The 12286-nt window shown below is 42.7% G+C and overlaps 1 protein-coding gene and 1 long non-coding RNA gene across 2 annotated transcripts in view; one reads left to right on the forward strand and one right to left on the reverse strand.

Annotated features, from left to right (window-relative positions):
* Positions 1–12286, reverse strand: part of LOC137491106 (uncharacterized) — a 1257671-nt gene that overhangs the window by 1199582 nt on the left and 45803 nt on the right. The gene's annotated exons all lie outside the window — the stretch shown is intronic.
* Positions 75–12131, forward strand: LOC141381908 (uncharacterized). The gene is made up of 2 exons (XR_012402810.1): positions 75–5754; positions 11286–12131. It is a non-coding gene; the product is annotated as an uncharacterized lncRNA (long non-coding RNA).

Raw genomic sequence — 12286 nt, forward strand, 5'->3', positions numbered from 1 at the left:
AATGAGAACTGTTTACCTGGATCCCACCCTTTCTGGACTTGTGTAAAAAGTATAATTGTTCGATTGTTGAAACTGTAAGCAGAGCGGCCTAGGAACTCATTACGAGTGTTGAAGCTGGCTTCTGCGAATGAAACTGCAAACTATCTTCAGTAAACTTAATTAATTTTTTTAAAATCTCTGACTCCGGCTCTTCTTCATCAACCAGACTGGTCATTCTTTGGGTTAAACTGTAAACTATCCCTACAGTTTTGGTGGAGGACGCGTGGCACTTGTTTACTGGTAACACCATTGATCAATCAACAAAATGATGGTAGGAAGATTTAAAATTATAAGACTAGGGATTGTCTGTGAAGTGGTGGGTAGTAACGGAACGTTGTTGGTTCTCATTCAGACGTGAATGAATGTTGTTGGTTCTCATTTAGACGTAAATGAAAGTGTGGATTTCTCATTCAGCCGTGAATGAAAGTGTGGATTTCTCATTCAGACATGAATGAAAGGCACCGGTGGATTCACAGAAATTTGTGGTAGATTTGTGTGGAATCCCTTAGCGAGCTGGTGCATTTTTGTGGTACACCTATAAGTGATAAGTGTAACAGTAGTTGAGAGGTGTACCTCCTCTTTCACCCAGAGTTAAAATACTCAGTTTATGGGTGTGTTTTTACACATTCTCGGGGATAAAACTTGGACTGGTTTTTATTCAGTAGTGGACTAAATTAACCCGAGATTGTAATTAGTTCCACCACTGCTATCTAACTACATCACAGACAAAAAGGCATGCCATAAGAATAGTGTAGGTCAGATTATTAGGGAAAGATATAATTGAATAAAAATAACATATAACATTGTAATAGAGATCCATTAGATAGTAGTGGCCACAAAAGTCAGACAAGATACCTAGAAATATCAGGGTGAGGTTGATTGATCAATGATGCACCAGAAGCAATCCCGAGAAAATTATGACCCTAACTGGATTGGACCGGTCTGGACAGTTTGCACATCTTGGGATGGTTTGCAGATTTATCAAGCAGAAGCCAAGCGCTGTTGGTAAGAGTGCCCTCTCAATTTCTTCTTGCTTTTGGTGTTGAACTCAGATATAAAAAGGTATAAATAGATGAGAGCAGAATGCAGTAAATGGCTCAGCTAAGCTCTCAGGTTTAAAATGATTTTAGAACTGATTGTAAGAAAAAAAAAGTATTCCTTTGGCATTTAATTGTCATTGAAAAGCTAAAATCTAAATATTGAGGGGCTAGTAGCAAAAACTAAGCACAAAAACTGACAGTAACATTATGGGAATAAAGAATAGCTTATGTTTTGTCTTAGAAGATATGATTCTGTATGACTGCACTGCTATCTTGGTTTAGCCCTCAACATGACTGGTTTTGGCTGTAAAAGTAACAGACACATGTCTGAATAAAAATGTGCCATGTAAGTCTGTGCAAACAAGCAGCTTCATGGTTGGATTTATATATTTTTAATAATATATATGTAACATAAATGGGGGTTTCAAATAATACTTTGATGGATGCAGTTAACCCCTGAAAGATCTAAAACTATTGTTCACTGTAACAGCATTACTTTGAAAATGCATGTCAACTCTGTTTTATATGTTTTAGGATGGGCTTGAGTAAAAAGATATTACAATGAAATTATGTTATTTAGGTTAATGTTATGTTTAATGTATGTTCAAATTTAGTAAACATGCATTTTCGTTCTAGATTGCTCAAAACTCTCTTTCTCTCTCATTAGATGTCAGCTAAGAGCTGCTATCTGCCTGTTCCATAACAATTGATAAGCACAGTGCTCAGTTGGAAATCCCAATGTAAAGGAAATGCTAGAATGAATACAGAAATTCTACATTTCAATTTGTATGCACTAATAGAGGTATTAGTAATTAAAAATCAAAGTTAACAAATAAGAGATTGCAAAATGCTTTTGTTTGTTTTCCCAGTGATGGGTTGCGGCTGGAAGGGCACCAGCTGCATAAAAACGTGCTGGATAGGTTGGCAGTTCATTCCGCTGTGGCGACCCCAGATTAATAAAGGGACTAAGTGAACAGAGAAATGAATGAATGAAAATGCTTTTGTTAAAGCATCTTGAAAAACACTAATATACCCCCTGAGCTATAGAGATAATTAATTTGAACAGTTGTTATTACTGTTTAGAAATTTCTTGTCTTGTCTTCAGCGGTTTATTACTGTTTGTAACTTTTGTCTTATCTTTAGTCTCCACCATCACATACAGGGCCTGATGGCTATACTGAGGTAGCAGACCCTGACACTGAATGGATCAGGGTGATATCTAAACTCCCTGAATAATCTCAGCTTGATATTCAGTTGATTTAAGTGTTTGATTAACCTGTCTCAATGTTTGAATTCTAGTAGGTAGTCTCAATGGCTTTCATGGTTCTTGACTGCACTTTCCCAAGTAGAAAATTCTGAATCAAGGAGGAAGCCTGCACAGGAGCTTGCAGTGTGAGTGGCAGTTGACCGGTGGGCACGAAGGGGGGTTCCCTAAGACGGGTAAGATTTTCCCTTGGCCAAAGCTGAAAACAACCTAAGGCATGGGACCCCTCGTAAACCCCGGGGCATCTACCCGAAAAGGGGGATGTTTAATGTGAAAGATGGTGCTGGACTGGGGTGATGCTCTATCGGCCTAAAGCATCCTTAGAGGGGAACTGTTTGAAGTTACAGTAGTCTGCCTCAGTGGCCCCGTCCAGACTTGATCACGAGAATCCTGCCTTTATTGAGGACATGTCTGTCCTTGTGGCAAGCTTCACGGACTATGCCAGGGTATGATACCCTGAAGGAGATGATTGGTAAAAAGATAATGGCATTGGGCTTTCAAGAACCATTGGAGACAGTATAATTTCTTAAAATTTTACCAGTATCAATGTGCTTGGCTGCTTTAACAGCACTGGATATACAAGGTTTGATTTTTAAGAATGCTGAATTCCTGAATGTGAAGCTGAGATGATTTTTAACTGATGTGTCTGATTTTTCATAGTATTTTACTGATGCAGGTCCTTATGCATGGCGAAGGACAATTTTAAGATGGTGTTGGCTAAAGATGAAGACTGGCTGTGAGATGGTTTGGATAACACAGAAGAATGGAATTAAGAAGTTAAGGTAAAAGAATTACAAGAAATTCTCTTAGTCTTTAAACAGTTCCAACTGAGTTTTAAGAGATCAAACTTTTGACATTTGGAACGTTAGTGAATGATTAAAGATTCTGAATTGTAATAATTTTAATGTTTTAGTTTAAGACTATTGAAAATTTATGTGCATGAAACAGAGAGACGGAGACTGTTTGAGTGAAGCCATGAGTTGAGTTTTGTTTCTATTATCGACATGCTTAGCAACGATATTAAGAAAACAAAACACACCAGCTGATTGTCTTAGAAAAGACATTGATTATGAACGCAAACTTTGAAACTTGATAAAAGATCATGTAAATCTAGTTGAAACTGGACAAAGAATTTTAAGAATAAATTTGTGTGAGTTCAACACCTAAAGCAAACTTTGTTATGAGCTGTCACAATATTCATATCTATGGTACAATAATGCTTATTGTACTGGGAGAATGATTTGTCCCTGTTATATAAATATTAACACTAACCTCTGGAATGAGTGTTATATCATTACTGATTGTATAAGCGAAATATCAAACATTAGAGAAGTCAATAATGCTGAATCTGATGAAAAGATGATGCAGACCATGAGATGAGCTTTAAACGGATGGGTTATCCGGCTCTGTTTGCAATGGTTAATAATGACTTCTTTTCCTGGTTCAGATTACTCTCTGGAATAATAATAATAATAATAATTTTATTAGCTTATAGCTGTGAAATTGAAGACTGCCATCCATATCAGGTTACAAACCCATGTCTAAATTGACTAAGAAGTTAAAAGGTTAATTACAGTTATTTCTTTGCTATCTGAATGTTAATGTTAAATATTTTAGACTTGATGGCATTTAAACAGTGACATTGGCTAAGTCACTAACCACAATAGTCCAGAAAGCATCCTCACTCTAGCATAGGAAAAATAAGCAGAGAATTGAGTCGAAGTCATTTGTGTTAAAGGCAAATGCTACAGTAAATCAATCTGTCTATGTGTGTGTGTCCTCAATGGTAGAGGAACATAATTGTTTGGATGTTGTGTAGAACAGAGAGATAAAGTTGAATGAAAGTGTTTGAATCTGATGGTTGACTTCAGTAAGAAGTATTTATACTGCTGCAGTGAAAATTAACATTTTAGTAAACAGAAATGCAGCGTCAACTTTAACAGCATTTTTAAGCAGTCAAGTCAACTCAAGTCAGTATTATTATTGTGAATACTAACAAGTTTTACAGAAACTTAGACTGTCTTTAAATGAAAATTTAGTAGTCCATATCCAAGCAAGAGTCTTGATTATATGTGGTAAAAGAGTTGTTAACTCAGTCTGTTCTTGTTCAATTGGTAATGCTTTCAAACAGGTTTCACTGTCAAATGACATGTATGAAAGAATTTTAAATAATCAAAAGTTTGAGCAAATAGCTAACATGTGAGCATTTCTAATTGACCAGACAGTAAGAATCGAATGAATTTTATACAAAATCATACTGTTTGCTTCTGATTATGTTGAATGGTTTAGTCAGAGTAAAGTAAATGGTACAAATGACAAGTTGAGAAGATAATTATAAGGTTTAGTCTTATTTCTGTTAAAAGATGCTTGAGTTTGACAGGCTTATGTTTGATCTTTGTTGAACTAGACGAAAATTGTGTTAAACCCCTAAAATATGGGAACAAAAGAAATGGATTCATAATCCCTCTTATTGCATGTTAATAAATTGGATTAATAGCTTGTAAAAACCATTACATCTTTCTTGGTCTCTAGGTAACAGGTTATTTCTATATCTAGTCTCTTTGAGGTGACTGAGGGTCTGGCTCAATGTCAGGAGTGCAATAACAGTGTTTATTCATTTAGCCCGGCTTCCAGAGAGTGGATTTGATATTAGTTTGTTAACTGTGAAGGTGATTTTGGCTCATTTATGGCCAGGACAAGGGTGCTTGTACACTTCCTATCAATGATACAGAGGAATGTGTAGCATCACTACAATCACATCATTATTTGAATGAAAATATATTTTAAGTGGACTTGACTGACATGGAGTTCAGCAAGGTGATGATTAAACATGGTAATGGTGCTGAATTGGACTATTGTGGTATGGGCATGTTTAATGCGTGTTAATGTAAAAATCTTTCATTATTCTAATTTGAATTTACAGAACACGCTGATGAAGGTTTTAAAACTGGTGAAGATAAAGATGTTTTTGCAGGTCATAAATTTGAATCCTGTGTGGCTTAGGTCGAGTGGATGACCTTTTGTGTCTGATCAGAGGAACTCTGAGCACTAGAATTAGCCTGTATGTTTGGATTTAGAGTTGGAGCAAGTTGTAGATGCATCAGAGGAAGTATCGATGGAAATTATGAGTTGTTTACTTCTGGAGGCCTTTTAGGGCTTGCGCATTTGTGTTCACATTCTGGACTTTGGTCCGCTGTTGTTTTTGTATGTTTTCACTTCAGATTGCAGGACCCTTAATCCCATCGATGATGAGAAACGTGAACTCCTTTTGTGGGTGGAAAGTGAAAGAGCCCTTAGCTTGGGGACTGGAATTTTTAGGTTCCAGCTTGTCCAAGAAGGGGCGAAGAAAACTCTGCGAACTTATTAAGAGAGCATGAGTCATTACTTTCACTCTCCTTAGTGACCTCACTGGTTGTGTCACACTGTTCAAAGATGACGTGGAGACCCAAATGCAAGCGACAATATTTATTAAACAAGGAGGGACACAGAACAAAGAGAAGCTGGCTGGCTGGAAGTCGGGTGTTCACAAGAAGAAGATGATGGGGTAAATAGTTCTCCGTCTGCAGGGCGAACAATGTTCATCGGGGAGATCTCAATCTCCGTCAACAGAGCGAATCAACAGTTCATCGGGGAGAACTTCAATCTCCGTCAACAGAGCGAATCTAAAGTTCATCGGAGAAAACTTCAACCAGCGAACAACCAGCGAACTCAACGAGGAGAGCCTGACAAAGACACAGAGACAAGTGAGGATAACGAACTGACAAGGTGAGACAGGAACGCTGAACATTTATAGCCACAGTAATGCGCTACACCTGGAGCGCAATAATCAGCTGAGCGGTGCTAGGCGACCGATGACCATGATCATGTGACCGCCCAGCTGATGACATGAACACAACAACACTGACAGCCACGCGACTCTCACACAAACACAGAGACAAGCGCACACACCCCGCAAACCCAAATAAACAATTCACACCACGCAGACACATCATAGAAGAGCAGATAGATCCACAACCGTGACATTACCCTCTCCCCTAGGGACGCCTCCTGGCGTCCCCAGACGAGCCTACCTGGCGATTGTAATCATCGATAAGAGAGTGATCCAGTATGTCCCCAGCCGGAACCCAACTTCTCTCCTCAGGACCGTAACCTTCCCAGTCCACCAAGTACTGAAATCCTCGTCCCCTCCGTCTAGAGTCCAGAATGCGCTTAACCGAATAAGCAGTCTCCCCATCTACGAGACGCGGCGGGGGGGGAACTGGTGCATGCGGATTAATTGCCGTATGAAAAACGGGCTTTACTTTAGATACATGAAACACGGGATGAATTCTCCTGTACGCTGGAGGTAATTTGAGGCGGACTGCCACAGGATTAATGATTTTAGTGACAGTAAAAGGGCCAATAAATTTAGGAGCCAACTTATTACAAACGGTGCGGAGAGGAATGTTTTTAGATGAAAGCCACACTTTTTGACCGACAACGTAAACGGGAGGCTTAGACCGGTGGCGATCGGCTTTAGCCTTAGTGCGCTCCCCCACCTGGAGGAGGGTCTGTCTGGCCCTGTTCCAGGTGCGGCGGCACCTCTGGACAAAAGCGTGAACGGAGGGGACCGCGACTTCGGATTCCAGACTGGGAAAAACTGGTGGCTGGTAACCTAGACTACACTGAAACGGAGAGAGGCCCGTAGCCGACACTGGTAACGAATTATGTGCGTACTCCACCCACGAAAGCTGCTGACTCCAAGAGGATGGATTCTGCGAGACCAAACATCGCAATGTGCGCTCAAGATCCTGATTGGCTCTCTCGGTCTGACCGTTACTCTGGGGATGGAAACCAGAAGAAAGACTAACAGTAGCCCCCAATAAACGACAGAATTCTCTCCAGAATTTAGAGACAAACTGAGGCCCCCTGTCAGAAACCACGTCTGTCGGGAGGCCATGAATGCGAAAGACGTGATCAATGACAGTAACCGCTGTCTCTCTGGCTGAAGGTAATTTGGGCAGAGGGACAAAATGAGCAGCCTTCGAGAACCTGTCCACCACGGTTAAAACCACCGTGTTGCCGTTAGAGGATGGAAGACCCGTAACAAAATCTAGCGAGATGTGTGACCAGGGTCTCGAAGGCACTGACAGCGGTTGAAGGAGTCCAGCAGGTGGGCGATTGGAAGACTTAGAAGCGGCACAGACAGAGCAAGCCAAAACAAAATCGCGCACATCACGAGCCATTACTGGCCACCAGAATCTTTGTTTAATAACGAATAATGTGCGACTCACCCCCGGATGACAGGCTACTTTGGAGGAATGATCCCACCGGATAACGTCGGACCGTAGATCCTCTGGCACAAATAATCGACTCGGCGGGCATCCGATCGGGGGCGTTACCCCATCCAGGGCTGTGCGAACCCGTGATTCGATCTCCCAAGAAATATTCGCCACAAAAACCCTCTGCGGAAGCACCGGATCTGGAGATGACGTACGATCCGAGCGATCAAAAAGACGAGATAACGCATCAGGTTTGATGTTCTTAGAACCTGGTCTGTACGATATTGAAAAATTAAATCGTCCGAAAAATAATGCCCACCGAGCCTGCCTAGAGTTTAGTCTTTTGGCAGATTTGATGTACTCAAGATTTTTATGATCGGTCCAAACGATAAAAGGCACCCCAGAACCTTCTAACCAATGTCGCCACTCCTCCAACGCAAGCTTGACGGCCAGCAACTCTCGATTACCAATGTCGTAATTTCTTTCAGCAGCAGATAAACGATGTGAGAAATACGCGCAGGGATGAATCTTGCCGTCCAAGGCAGAGCGCTGGGACAGGATGGCTCCGACCCCGACCTCGGACGCATCAACTTCCACCACAAACTGCCGAGAAGGATCAGGGGCTATGAGAATCGGGGCTGAAACAAAGCAACCCTTCAGTTTGGAAAATGCAGCTTCGGCTGCGTTAGACCACCTGAACGGTGTTTTGGAGGAGGTCAAATTAGTCAGAGGTGCGGCGAGCTGGCTGAAATTGCGAATAAACCGCCAGTAAAAATTGGCAAAGCCCAGGAACCTCTGCAGGGCCTTACGGGAATCTGGAGTTGGCCAATTTACCACAGCCTGAATCTTCTCTGGATCCATGCGCATCCCCTCGACCGACACGATATGCCCCAAAAACTGAACCGACTGTGCATGAAAAACGCATTTCTCCGCCTTGACATAAAGCCCATTCTCTAACAGCCTCTGCAACACTCGCCTGACGTGCTGAACGTGTTCCTGGAGAGAGTGAGAAAAAATCAGAATGTCATCCAGGTAGACATAGATAAACTGATCTATCATATCTCTCAACACATCATTGACGAGTGCCTGGAAGACCGCCGGAGCGTTAGAAAGGCCGAAGGGCAGAACGCAGTACTCAAAATGCCCTCTAGGGGTGTTAAACGCGGTCTTCCACTCATCCCCGGGTCTTATGCGAACCAAATGATAAGCATTGCGGAGATCTAATTTTGTGAAAAAGTTCGCCCCCTGCAGGCGCTCGAAGGCTGAAGACATCAACGGCAAAGGATACGTATTCTTAACCGTGATACTGTTCAGCCCTCGATAGTCAATGCATGGACGAAGAGAACCATCCTTCTTTTTCACAAAAAAAAATCCCGCCCCCGCCGGTGAAGAAGACGGGCGGATGATCTTGGCTGCTAGAGAATCAGAAATATATTTCTCCATAGCCTCCCTCTCTGGAACAGACAGCGAATACAACTTGCCTTTAGGCGGAGACGTACCTGGCAATAAGTCTATAGCACAGTCATAGGGACGGTGAGGAGGTAGAGAAGCAGCCCGAGACTTACTGAACACTCTCTTCAGGTCATGGTACTCACGGGGCACGTTTGATAGATCCACCTGCTCCTCCTGAAACACAGAACAAGGAACATTAGAACAAGCAGACAATAAACAAGATTCATGACAGCTCTCACTCCAAGAAAAGACTGCATTATGCCCCCAATTAATGTGAGGTTTATGTAACACTAACCATGGATGTCCCAGAATGACAGAAGTATCAATGGTGTCTGTGAGAAAAAATGTAATGAGTTCTGTGTGATTCCCCGAAGTAATGAGTTTTATGGGAGCAGTAATGTGTGTGATGGTAGGAAGGGACAGTCCACTAAGAGCATGCACCGCTATAGGTGAAGAAAGAGGAGAAACAGGGATGTTCAGACTGTTAGCTAATTTAGCATCAATAAAGTTCCCCTCGGCTCCGGAATCGATGAGGGCGTGGCATGTGTGAGAAATGGAATTAAAACACAGTTTGATGGATAAGGAAGTCATATTAGGAGAGTTTCTTCTAGGCATAATTTCACCCACCAATAAACTCTTACCCATAGATGGCTTATTAATCTTGGCTGGACATAAAGCCACAAAATGACCCCCAACTCCACAGTACATACACAACCCCCCAGCACGTCGACGACGTCTCTCCTCCGAAGACAGACGAAATCTTCCCATCTGCATGGGTTCGGGCTCCGGCTCAGTGGGCGTTACCTCTTGAACACAGGGCTGCGAAGCCAGACGCTGAAGGCGGGACTCCTTGTAATGTCCCCGACGTTGAAGACGATTGTCCACTCTTACCGCCAGATTGATGAGCCCCTCAAGCGTTTTAGGCAACTCCAACGCGTAGATCTCATCTTTAATGTGCTCCGCTAGACCGTGAAAAAACATGTCCCATTGCGCCTCGCTGTTCCAGCCACACTCTGCCGCCAGCGTGCGAAACTCGATGGAGTAGTCCGCGACGCTCTGATCTCCCTGACGGAGCTCTGCCAGCTTTCTGGACGCCTCTCTGCCTGAAGCTGCTTGATCGAAAACCACCTTGAGTTCGTCCGAAAATGCTTTGAAAGTGTTACAACAAGGGCTCTTGTTCTCCCATACCGTAGTTCCCCATAAAGCCGCCTTACCTGTGAGCAGATTAATCAAAAATGCCACCTTGCTCTGCTCGCTGGGAAAAGAAGAAGGCTGGAGAGCGATGTACAGTGAGCATTTAGCTAGGAAGGCTCGGCATAGATGGGGTTCGCCCGCGTAACTCTGCGGCGGAGGTAATCGTGGTTCACTGGAGCGGCTTTGACTGACAACTGGACTGGCTGGTGGATCAACGGGAGGAGGCGGCAGAGCGGATCCGGCGGCGAGACCCGAGCTAAGACGTTGAACTTGGGTGGTGAGCTCGGAGACTTGATTCACCAGAGCTTGAATGGCTTGGCCGGTGACTTGCATTTGCTGATCCTGATGATCTAAGCGAGCGGCGCTGCGGGACAAAATCTCTTGGATCTCCGAAGTGCTTGCTGGGTCCATATTGGTCAGTTCGTTCTGTCACACTGTTCAAAGATGACGTGGAGACCCAAATGCAAGCGACAATATTTATTAAACAAGGAGGGACACAGAACAAAGAGAAGCTGGCTGGCTGGAAGTCGGGTGTTCACAAGAAGAAGATGATGGGGTAAATAGTTCTCCGTCTGCAGGGCGAACAATGTTCATCGGGGAGATCTCAATCTCCGTCAACAGAGCGAATCAACAGTTCATCGGGGAGAACTTCAATCTCCGTCAACAGAGCGAATCTAAAGTTCATCGGAGAAAACTTCAACCAGCGAACAACCAGCGAACTCAACGAGGAGAGCCTGACAAAGACACAGAGACAAGTGAGGATAACGAACTGACAAGGTGAGACAGGAACGCTGAACATTTATAGCCACAGTAATGCGCTACACCTGGAGCGCAATAATCAGCTGAGCGGTGCTAGGCGACCGATGACCATGATCATGTGACCGCCCAGCTGATGACATGAACACAACAACACTGACAGCCACGCGACTCTCACACAAACACAGAGACAAGCGCACACACCCCGCAAACCCAAATAAACAATTCACACCACGCAGACACATCATAGAAGAGCAGATAGATCCACAACCGTGACAGGTTGACCGGAAGCGGAGTTTGGACTCCATTCTGGTCAAAAGGGGCGACTGAAGGATTCGGATTTCTGCTTTCGAATCCGTCTTATCATGGACCACCGTTTATCCTTTTCATCATCCTGTTTTTCAGTATTTAACTGTGAATTGATTTTAATTAATGAATAAGTTAACACATTGCTTAATATAAGAATGTTCAGTGCATTTGCCTGTCTCTTTATACCTATTTTCAGGAGCCAGCAAACTAGGTCAGAGGTCATGGAGACCTTGAGTGGAACTGAGGACTGGAAACAACTGTTTCTATTGTTATTTCTAGGAGTTTATACTGTCTAAAATGTTTAAAGTGATTTTGCTATATTTTTACAGTTAAATCTTTTAAAGTGATTCTACTTTTTATTTAAGATAGACTTTGTGTAGTAAGAATATAACTGCCTGAATGTAGATTATACCAGTTTTTAACCAGTTTTGATAAAGACGGCTGACGGTACACTCAGCCTTGGATAAGAAACAGATTATATTTTGTGTGTGTGTGTTCCATTTGATTGTTGATCCGTTTCACAGGTCTGGAGTCAGCTCTAATCAGTCTAAAGGATGTCTGACGTTTATGTTTAGATATTGTTCAGAATTGTATGCACGAACCCCACGTGGACATGTTCCTAGTCTATCTGTGTTTTAACCAATCAGGTTAGAACACCTATATGTATGACGCAGTTAATGACGTTATGTGAGAATATAATTGTTATTGATTGGTGATTGTAAGCAGAGCGGCCTAGGAACTCATTGCGAGTGTTGAAGCTGGCTTCTGCGAATGAAACTGCAAACTATCTTCAGTAAATTTGATTTATTTTTTTTAAATCTCTGACTCTGGCTCTTCTTCATCTACCAGACTGGTCATTCTTTGGGTTAAACTGTAAACTATCCCTACAGATACATCTCAAGCCACTTTTTTTTGTCAAGAAGCTGGCCTGTTGCCTTCATTTGATGGCCAAACTCCTGTGCAGGCAAACT

Source organism: Danio rerio, chromosome 4 (assembly GCF_049306965.1).
Source record: "Danio rerio strain Tuebingen ecotype United States chromosome 4, GRCz12tu, whole genome shotgun sequence".
NCBI classification, from domain to species: Eukaryota; Metazoa; Chordata; class Actinopteri; order Cypriniformes; family Danionidae; genus Danio; species Danio rerio.